The sequence below is a fragment of the Belonocnema kinseyi genome, chromosome 2 (assembly GCF_010883055.1).
Source record: "Belonocnema kinseyi isolate 2016_QV_RU_SX_M_011 chromosome 2, B_treatae_v1, whole genome shotgun sequence".
Taxonomy (NCBI): domain Eukaryota; kingdom Metazoa; phylum Arthropoda; class Insecta; order Hymenoptera; family Cynipidae; genus Belonocnema; species Belonocnema kinseyi.
This window is the reverse complement of record NC_046658.1, coordinates 80185650-80197301: the sequence shown is the minus strand read 5'-3', so window position 1 is coordinate 80197301 and position 11652 is coordinate 80185650. Positions and strand designations below refer to the sequence as shown.

General features: G+C 30.9%; 1 protein-coding gene across 2 annotated transcripts in view; it reads right to left on the bottom strand.

Moving 5' to 3' along the window:
* The window catches only part of LOC117168343 (nuclear receptor subfamily 4 group A member 2), a 100562-nt gene that overhangs the window by 24934 nt on the left and 63976 nt on the right, over positions 1-11652 (bottom strand). The window lies entirely within an intron of this gene.

The following is an 11652-nucleotide window of genomic DNA, read 5'->3' as shown; positions in this document are numbered from 1 at the left end:
TAATTAAATACTTCAATTTAATGCTTAAAAACATTTGTTAAATATTTTACATTTTCCCGCCTTAATATTTATAAACTTTATAAACCTTTAAACATTTTTAAAGTTTCATGAAACTTTACAACCCGAGGCAGCACACAATGGGAAAAAGAGCACCTTTTTGGGACAAAAATATAAGGTTTCTGTTATTTTCTTTTAGAAATGACTGTAAATCTTGCAGGTATAGTCAGTGATTACGAATGTTTTACTCTGACTGAACAAAAATTTTTTATTTAACAACAAAGTTTAAACTTTTTTTGGCTAATTTTTCAGTGATGCTATTTCTTTTAAGATTTTTAAGCTAATTAAAGTAGGTCATAAATCAATGTAATGACAAGTTAAAAATAATGCGAAGTAGGTATCAGTAGAAAAAAATGTTTAATTATGTTATAAGAAAACTATAGAACACAAGTTATTTAAAAGAAAATAATGTTTACGAATGATTTCAATCATTTTTGTAAACAAATTCAAAGCAACCATTTTTCATTAATACTGTCAATATTTTTCATAATTACAAATACTGTTAATTACATAAAAAAATTTTGTTACCCACATTAACCGATGTGCAAGGAGTTTGTTCAATCTGATTTTACACATCATGTGACCTTAAAAAGGCCCGATTTAAGTGGACATGGGTGCGTTAGTAAGCAAGAATCCAGTTAACTCCATGGAGACTGTCAGACTCCCTGTAATTTTTGACAGCGGTCTCCAGAATATAACTTCTTAAGCTGTCAGATATTTCAAATTGATAGAAACTATTAACTTTTCAAAACAAATCTTAAGTCTATACACGAAAAAATGGTAAAAATGTTTGTTTATAAAAGTATTTATATAATTAACGTTTTCTGCCACTATGAAAAATATTACAGAAAAGTGTGTTTAACAAAAAACGTCAAGTTGATTCCGCAAAAAATAAAGCCTATTTAATAAACAATTGTGAAAATGTGCATCTGTTTATAAATTCTTTTTATTTAATTAACATTTATTGTCATTATGAAAAATATAACAGCATTGAGTATTTTCCAAAACATTTCGAGTTGATCAGCAAAAAACAGTTTTTTTCAGCATTAAAATATTTTAGCAAGAAGTCCGTGAAAAAACATTTCTAGTTCATTCTGTAATAAATGAGGCCTATTCATGATAAAATGATCAAAATATGCACTAGTTTATAAAAATTGTTTACATAATGAACAGTTTTTGTAATTATGAGAAATATAATAGCAAAGAGTCTTTGGAAAATTTTTTTAATTAATTCGGCTAAAATGAAGTATATTGATGAAAAAATGGTTAATGTTTTGAGGTTATCTTATTTTGTAAACTCATAAATTTTAAATATTAAAACTGAATATTGTTCACTGATTCAAGTTGACCCGAGTCAGTTCGAGAGATATCTGAATCACTACCAAGGTACAGTAAACACCGTTATAATTTTACCTGCAACAAAATATACCCCCAAGTTTTTAGTGTCCGCATTTGTTTATGAATGATAATTAAATAATTAGTAAAAAGCAGCTAATCTTTACAAATTGTAAACACATGCGCTATTATCTGTCATATTTTTACATCATTGCTAATCATTGCAAGTCACGAAAATATGACTTTTGTTCGATACTTTGTTTATACCATTACAAAAAATTTTGTTCACTCTAACCTACCGGAAATTATATTTAGTTAGTCAATACATTGATTTATGAAGTGCTTTGATAAATTTGAATATCATAAAAGAAATACACTGAAAAGATAAGAATTGCTCTGTTGGTCGATTTTTGTAAAAAAGTGCTTTTTTCCCTACTCTGCGGCACAGCGACTTAGCATTTTTATTTATTATCAAAAAACACGTCTATTTTCACTTGCAATATCTATTTTTTAGATTGTCAACTATACTTGATAGAAAACCAAGTCATAAAAATTGAAAAAGTGCGGAAAATTTGAGGATGGCATAGGGTGGCCTGAGACCTAAATCCGCCTCTGCTATATGCCTGCTGTAAGCACAAATTTTAAAATCTCCTTAATTGACTAAAATCATAAATAAATGACTTATATTTTCTATTTTAAATTTATGAGAGAAAAAAGAAAGGGGAGTTTTTGGTACTGCGTGGGAATAACAAGTGCCACCTGAGTCGCTGACACATGTACGGAGGAGCCGTTCAGGTAGGTATGCTGCGGTCGAATGAGGCAAGGTGGGTAAGGTAGAGCTGCAGAGTAGGATATGTTGGGTAAGGTAGGACGTACGTCAGTGTAGTGGAGTAGGATAACGGATGGAACGGGCGCGTGTGCCAAGTGGATTACTGCAGCGATGGATGGACAGACAGCGGATCAAGTCCCGTCCCACTCAATCAAGAGCCACGCCTCTCCACGTGCTATCACGTGCAGCCTTACCGAAGACTGGTTGGCTGCTCACTGTTGCACCGTCATGTCAATTTGTAACCGTGAAGCACGTGGTCCAAACCTGCAGCGTTGCTTCAGTTTATGGAAAACCTCCCTACAGTGGATAGTACAACCCAGATTGTATAATTATTAATTATAAGTGCTAATGTATGTAAAATAATATTTTAACTTAATCAACATTGAAGATACGATGCACGAGAATATATTAAATTTAAATTGCTTATTTTACGTATATATTTGGGCTTTAATTAATGATTGCCAACTGTAGATTGCATTATCCACTTTAGAGAGGTTTGCCCTACACGATATGTCCACATTTGTGGGGGGGGGGGGGCATAGTCCCCATTTGGCACCTTCATGATACCTCCGTAACGGAATAATATATCTAAAGAGAAAATTAAAATTCGGCATAATTTTCCGAAAGGCAATAATTAGCCTAATTTTTAATGTAATTCAAGGAGCTTAGATAATTCAATGAATAATTTTTTTGATTGTTGTATATCCTTGCTATTTTTGTTTAACTCCAGAAAAACTTTATCTATGCATATCATATAATTGTATATGGGTCATTCCATATCAAATTTACAACTAAATTTTTCTTTGTTATAAAAAAAATTTCCCTTACGTTTGACAGAAAAAATGACATGTATTTTTTTATTTCATTCTGATATGAAGAATTTCTGAAATTTTGATTTTTTTATCTGCCGGCCCAAAAAATCGTTTCTTTTTCAAATGTTTTGTAAATTGTCCAATTTTTTAACTAAAAAATTACACCATAAGAAAAAATAGTGCAATATGGTTTACTTTAAAGTCCATGCTGGATGATTAAGAATTCAGTTTTTCAATAATTTAAAAAAAAATTAGTTTTATTTCAAAATGGGCATCTCTAAATAAAATGATTTGTTGTTGTTGTAATTTTTCATTGCATTTTCTAGCATATTGTCTTAAAATTTAAAAGTGGACGGTTGAATATTTTGTAAAATAAAAATAATTATATGGGACCATGCGCACGACTCATGCGCGCTTCCTAACTTAAATCATCATAACTGCGGAAAAAACACAAAAGGATACTAGACTGAATTTAAATTTTCCAATCACGCGCAAATTCGTGCTTCGCTCGCGCCACTCGCGCGCGAGTTATGCGCGCGGTCACATCTAATTATTTTCATTTTACAGAATATTAAAAACAAAAACAAAGAATAATTTCAACAGAATAGTAAAATTGTCTACCAAAGAGATAAACTTGCAACTTATATGAGGAATCCTCAGCTGAAATAATTTAATTCCAGTGAAAAAAATTAATTTTCTAACACAAAAAGCAATGATTTATCAATAAAATAGTTACATTTTCAACCAAAGAGATGTATTTTCAAATAACATGATAAATTTTCTACCAAAGAATACATTTTCAACAAAGTTGTTCAAGTTTTAGCCAAGTAGTGGAATTTTGAAACAAAAAAGATTGATTATTAACAAAAAATGTAATAGTTGATGTTGAAACAAAAAAGATGAACCTTTTAACTAAGATTGATACATGATTAAATATTTATATATATATATATATATATAATCACGCCCGAATCCGTGATTCGATCGCGCCACCCGCGCGCGAGTCATGCGCGTAGTCACATATCATTATTTTTATTTCACAGAATATTCAACCGTCCACTTTCAAATTTTAATACAATATTGTAGACGTTACAATGAAAAATTACAAAAAAATCATTTAATTTGCAAATGCCGATTTTGAAATAATGCAAATTGTTTCAAAAATTGTTGCCAACAAATAATTAAAAACAGAATTCTTAAGCATCATACATAGACTTTAAAGTTAACCATATTGCACTATTTTTTATCATGGTGCAAGTTTTTTATTTAAAAAATTGCGCAATTTACGAAACATTTCCGACACATAAAACAAATTTAGTTGTAAGTCTGACATGGAATGGCCCATATATTTCTCACGAAAATGGAAAATACTAATTTTTGTAAAGTACAAGGATGTCACGGCAGAATCTTATAAGCCCACAAAAATCTAGGAAAGCAAATAAAAATTCGTTCTCAAAATTTGATTTACTTTAAAAGACAGAAAAATGCAAAGTATTTTCGATAGTTTATGAAGCTCTATAGATCTACCGAGGAAGAGTTGGTAAAACTTAGTACTTTCCGAGAAAATACTTATCACCAGTAATCGGCAATCATAAATATGCAAGTGTCATTAAAAAATTTAATTAGTTTCGTATTAGAAACATTTTACGAGACAAGTAGACGGCTCATTGGAGACAAATTATTTGATAAAATTGTAAACATAAAAAAAATGAAATTGGATTTTTCATTACAAGTTTCGATTCTGGTACAAAATCACGTAGTCTATGCGTTTCACCATTTTTTATGAATAGGCTTGGCGACGTAGCATAAATAAACAATTGCATGGTATAAAATTGATATTCATGCTATGTAACAAGGTTAGGCGGAACAAAAAATTTCCAATATCGTATTCTTTTTTTCTACAGCATCGAATAGCGCTATTAGTTTTTCTGTATCTTGCATATTTAAACAAAGTGTTTAAGCTATTGAATCATCAGATAGGTATTAGTAATTTTACTTCATTATACAGGAAGGTTTTTCAGTAAAAAAAATTTAAACTTTCAATAATTTCCAAGTTGATGTTTCTACCTTATATACAAAAAATCTTATTTTGAGAAGATGAGAAAGAACATCAAAACGTCAACCAATGTGTTTTTGACAATTAACAACTTTTCAAGTTACATTATAGTTATAACAGTTTTCAAGTTACAATATAATTCAAATATTAATTCATTCTTTCTCTTATAAGAAAAAGTAAATAGTTCTTTCAAAACTTTATACCATACATCGGTTTTGATAAATTGAAAATTCATAAATCGCCATAGATATTTTACTTTTTGAGATATGGGAAACATAATTAGCTAAAAATCTAAAAAAAGTTACACACACGCTGTTAAATGTGTGCTGAAAATGTAACCATTTCCCCTCAACTGTGATTGTAGCTTAAGGCTATGATATCGTTAGATATCAAAAATTCGAAACTCCTAAGGTTTTTATTTTAGTATTAATAGATTGGGAAGAGTGAGTAATTGAGTTAGCCTTTTTTAAGGTGATTAAGTTTCTTCATTAAGGTCGTAAAAATGAGCTAAATTTTTAAAAATTTAAACCGTGGCATTAGGAAGTAATTAATTTACCCAATATATTTTTATTCATATTCACGGAGAAACAAAATATGATTAAAAGTTTAATAAAGGAATTTCAGCATTTATAAAGATTACTCTTGATAGTTATATTTTCGTATAACCATAAACATATAAAAATATTTCTTCATTATATAAAGTTCCGCGACGTTCCCAGAATAATAATAAAACGAAAGTGCTTCAAAATCATACAATTAATACTGAATATATGTGACTTTAAATGTGCAGAATTATATAATAGATTAGTATCCGGTACCTTAGTTGCAAATATTATTTTTACTCATTCTTGGTATATGGGAGACGTGCAAACTGACGAGGGTCACACGTGTGCTTTGCGAAATGTAGGTCATTTCTGACCTCAGAGGTAAAAAACTTCATGAGTGTTTTTGCCATGCGATTGAGAAGATGATCTGCTGAACTACGTCTTTCATCTTGGTTCTTTTGGGCGGAAGCGTATTACACAGATATTGTAATTAAAGCACTATTTTCAAATATTTTTCATTTTTTCACAAAACTTTTTTACTTTTTAAAACTATTAAGGCTTTTGAAGTTTTGTAAATAGGTTTGAAAAAAACCTTGAATGATTGATAAATTACATATAAACTAGTTTAGCCTCACCAATGCATCAAACATTATGAGAAAATCAGAGGAAATGTTACATAATAGAAAATCTTTATTTAGCCAGACCATATACAATTTAAATTAGTAGCGATACTAAAAAGATTGATTGAAAATTCCTTTCTTATATAAATCAGTTTTAGCATAATCTGTCTATTGAAGAAGGTAATATAAGATGTGAAAATTGTATACAGTAGAAAATATCTTTTCTAGCCAGACATTATCAAAAATTATGTAAACAAAAGTGTAAATCGTATGTAGTAGATACATCCTTTTACAACCAGGCAGCAAATAAAAATTAAACTTGGATTTCATTTAGCATCACCAAATATCAAATAATATGTCAATAAAATGGTGAAAACAGCATAAGGAGAACCACCCTTCCATAGTAAGACTAATTAAAAATTATATTTGGACCAGTTTGAACAAGCTTTATCAAAACCTAAAGAGGTTAAAAATTATAGATACTAGATTCCAGAAAAATGAAATCGATAAATAATATGAAAGTTCTTTAAAAATGAGGGAAATAGAATCCATGAGTATTGTCTTAAATCATCTGTAGAAATAGGAGAGTACACTTTCCAATCGAAGCCAACAGTAATCAATATGGAAGGAAGATTTTATCTCATCCGATCACATGGCTCGTAAACAGAGATTGCTATCTAAATGGAATAAAAGTGTTTGACCCAAGTTTGCCGAATGTACAATAAAACAAGATGAAGAACCCGTATATGGAATATACAGATATCAATAGACTGTAAAATTTAAAAGCCCTTCTTTTGTTAAGTATTCATTTTTTGTTGTTGAAGATTCAGTGAACTAATTAATTTTTAAAACTAAAAATGTTACTATTTCATTTTTAGTTCAAAAATTATATTTTTCATTGAAAATTCATTTATTTTGCAGAAAAATTTGTCTCTTTGCAGAAAATTAATCTTTTCGTTAGAAAACTCATACTTTTTGGTTAAAAATGCAACTATTTGGTAAAAAATAATTTATTTTGGTTAAAGTTTCAACCAATTTGTTGAAAATATGACTTTTTTAGTCCAAATCAATTGTTTTTGATTTTAAATAAAAATCTTTTTGCTTGAAATATCAATTACTTGATTTGAAGTTAAACTATTTTGGAAAAAATCATTATTTGACTGAAGATTCTTTTGACTTTTAGAAATAATAATGTATCTATGATGGTAAAAAAGTAATCTTTCGGGGTAGAAAATTGAACATTTTTGTTAAGAATTCATCTATTTGATTAAAAATGCAATTGGTTTTGGTTGAATTTTAATTTTTTTGAAAATTCGACCATTTGGTGGAAGATTGCATCTTTGTAGTTTTTCGGATAGAAAACAAATATTTGTTTAAAAAATCAACTATTTTGTTGAAAATTTAATTATTTTGTTAAAAATTCCACTAATTTATTAACATTTCATTTGGTCGCAAATTAATTTCAAGAAATTTTCCTATTTTCGTGACGACTCATTCTATTTCTTTAAAGAGTATTTCGGGTCCTCAGTCAGAAATTTTAACCTTTTTAATTATTCTCAAATGATTATCGAAGTCTATATAAAATTTTGTACAGCTTACGTGTAGGCTACATCCTTTAAAAACAGCTTTGTTACTTAGTATTAAATTAGAAGTTATCATGTATTAGTAATTTGTTAGTAATTATTAGTTAGTAAAAAATTATCCTACAGAGCATTCCATACAAAGAAGTTGAGCGATTATAGGCTTCATGAAGAAAAAGATCGTGAGAAAGGACAGGTTTTGAAAAATTGAATGAAATCGATAATGAGTCCTGCAATAGATGAATAACCCATTCCCGAGACGCAAAGTCCTGGTGCGATCACGAAAGCAACGTGATCGGGTCCTACTTTCTCTCGTGCACGCACTCACGCAGGATTTAAGAGGGGGCGCAAGATGCGCCTGTGCATAACGGATCATGTATGTATAAAATATATACACATGCATACAGCATACAAATCCATGGAAATGTAGACACCTTGACGATAGAGCAAATCCAGAAGAACAGGCGCGACGAGGTAATTAGATTCATAGCACGGTTAAGGAAGGGGGAAGGGGTCGGGGAATAAGGTTTATGCGGATACCCAATAATATTATCGCCTTGAGGATTTATCGGTTGAACGTGAGTATCTCACCTACGCCGAGTACATGCTTTCCGGCACCCAGGTAGCGATACTCGATTTATCCGCATGTTTACCCGCCGCTGACCCGCCGTGTACCTGCAGTAATTGCACCCGTAACTAACTCGTCCTCGAGAAAATAAATATATATACCTGTGTGTGTATGTATATCCTTGTTCCGTTATCCGAGGTACGAATACGAGTGGAATCGCTCCAAGCACCGCAATGTCTAGGATCTAGGCTTTGCGGGCCTTCAGGCGCTATTAAGTAGTCGGCAGTCGCTCTTCCGAGTGACTGATGGCACCTGATTTATTGTAGATAGAACTTTGGAAGACGATCAAGAAGAACGAGCTGAGCAGTGGTTTTCGAAAGTGAGACGCAACCAAATGCGATGTTTCGTTTGTGCTATATGCTGCCTTAATCCCTTATTATACTGACGCGATGATACCAATTGGTATAGGTATCGTCTTATAAAGAGGCTCGGAAGTGAAAATCTCAGGAATTCTTAATGTCCATTTTCTACCATAATCTCGGGCGGAAATGTATTTTTACAATAAAAAAGAGCTGTGCAAGAGTCCGCCAACTGCGATAAAACCTTTCAATTTGCACTATTCAAGATAGAACCTTTTCAATATGCATGTTTCCGATATAAAATCTTGACATTGTAGTTTCTATGTAGTCTAATTTTCTGGCAATTTTCCAGAATTTTTTAATTTTTGTAATTCCAGGGGCTTGCGCGCTTTATTACATTGAATGAAAGGAACTTATAAATATAAACAATAAGAATATTACAACGTCTCGAGTATGCGAGTGACATAATTTATGCCGTACTGATATGATGGATAAATTAGGTTCTTGAGCGTAGCTTTCTACTCGAAAGCATAATTCATAATTGTTCAATTTTTTTGCCGAATTAAAACTGAAGCAATAAACGATATGTTACGACTTATATAAACAAGTACCTTTGTAATAAGTGTGCGTGACATTCTCTAAGATTTATTAAAGAAGTAACGTAGCAATGATTATTTAAATAACCACATAAATTCCTAGCTTGAGTAAGAAAGGTGAAATAAATGGCGATTTTTCATGAGTCTACGTTCCCCTCAATATTACCTCAGGATTTGCATAATAAAACTACACTACAATCAGCTGAGAGAAGTATGGTATGGATTGTATCATTGTCCCATAATAGCTGCAAGGCAAATAAGTAGGATTTGTTAATGAAACGATGCTGAGCAGGCATTGTTATAATAGCACGACGTTTCGCAGGGATTCTGAGTATTACGAATCACGTACCCCTTTCTTTCCCTCTGCTCATATATTTTACACGAACTTACATTAGAAGACGTTGACGGATAACTTATATAATCGTGACTACTGCAGACGTTTATGCTGTCCCCGACTTGGATGGTTATGTTGTTTAGGATTTATATACCTATCTCGAGTCTTTCATATAGTTATGAGGGTCTTACAGAAGTCACGTATTCTTCAACCCGAACAATCCTCTGAATTTCCTACTGGATGTTACGAGGCACTTAACAATGACAACCTGATCGTGGTGAACAATGCACCACATTCCACATTGAGAGATTTTTGAAGAAATCAAACAGTTTTAATTGGTTCCTGGAAAATATTTGCGTCATAAGCATTTGGTAAGATTTAATTTTCAAATTCTTCAAGAGGGTCTGAAAGAATACAGTTGTGAGAATCAATTACTCTTCATGCAGGGCATTTCTCTTGTCCGATGTCAAAACACCGCTGCAAAGTGATTGGGACGCGTTCATTATAATATGATGCGTCATTAGTTATTGAGATAATTTCATGAACACTGTGTTTTCTCATAGAGGTTGGTTTTGTATTTATTATTTATAAGTTTATATTAGTAAATTCTCAAAGTTCAGAAAATTTTTCTCGTACAATTGTTAGAAAAATGTATACATTTTTTACGAAGGTATTTGTTTGTGCTGGGATGTACTCATTAGTGATTACAATAATTATTATAATTGTATATTATAGATCACGATTTGGGGTGCATGAAGACATTTTTCTTAAAAAATTGTTTTTTTTTTTTAATTAGAAGAAGTTTAATAGATTTTTCGAAGTGTTTTGCCGTCTCAAAATCCGGGATGAGCAGTCCAATATTCTTTATAAGCTAGGTTAGTCGCCTCGACGTATCGCTGTTTCTAGTCGGACGGATATATACAGCCTACATTTTTATAAAAAAATAAGTGACAATGAACGTGTTCGCGATTCTATTTTCGCAATTTGCATTGTGTCAAGAATGAGGGTCACTGAAAGAAAAGATTGGTTTGTTATTTAGCACTTTCTAGCTACATTAGTCAGTCCAAATTCATCCTTTTTTCGTTCTCATTTACTACATATTTTGCATTAATATTTAAATATGTTACATTTTATATATTAGAATTTTTGCTGATTTTATTTTGATTGAATTGAACAAATTGAATTTTATTGAATTTTATTTGATTGAAGTTTAATTCAGGAGCAGTGGGAAACTTGATTAGGTCTTTGAAATTTTGTGAGACGGATGACGGAAATTCGACATAAAAGTATCATGCTTGACTCAAAGTTGCGTTACGTCTCTGAAAAGTAGTTAACCTGTTTAATTTAGCATATTAAGAAGTAAATCAGATAAGAAGTCAGTTTACATGCGACAAAATCAGTTTGTGATTATGTCAGAGCAACTTATGCGAGCTATTCATAAAATTTATCTTGAGATGGTCATTGAACTATTTTAAATAAATAACATTATACTGCATTCAGGTCCATTCTATTATTGATATGTTCTATTTTGTTTTTCTTTATTATATACTATTCTATTGCATCAATTATTTTTAAGGCCAATTTGTATATTATTATTTTTTTTCAATGTGCAATAGTCTATTGTCTGCAATATACTATTGTCGAATAAGGCAAATTATGAAATTGACAGAAATTTATGTAAAATTTACTAAACTTTTCTGTCAAGTTAACATATTTAATGTGAGATTAAAAAAAATTTCGGATTGAAAAACTATTATTTTTTATTTAAATCCTAAGGTGTTACCCACTGATAAATTAAGATGTAAACCTGCTTCTCAATTCTTTATAATTCATTTAAATTCGATAGAATTATCTTAAATTCACCTTACAGTCTGTCAAGTTAAAGCGTGGGTGGCTTTACTCGCAGTCGGTAAGGTGTATCGACATGATTTTGGTGTCAAAATATTAAGAAGAGCTCCCTC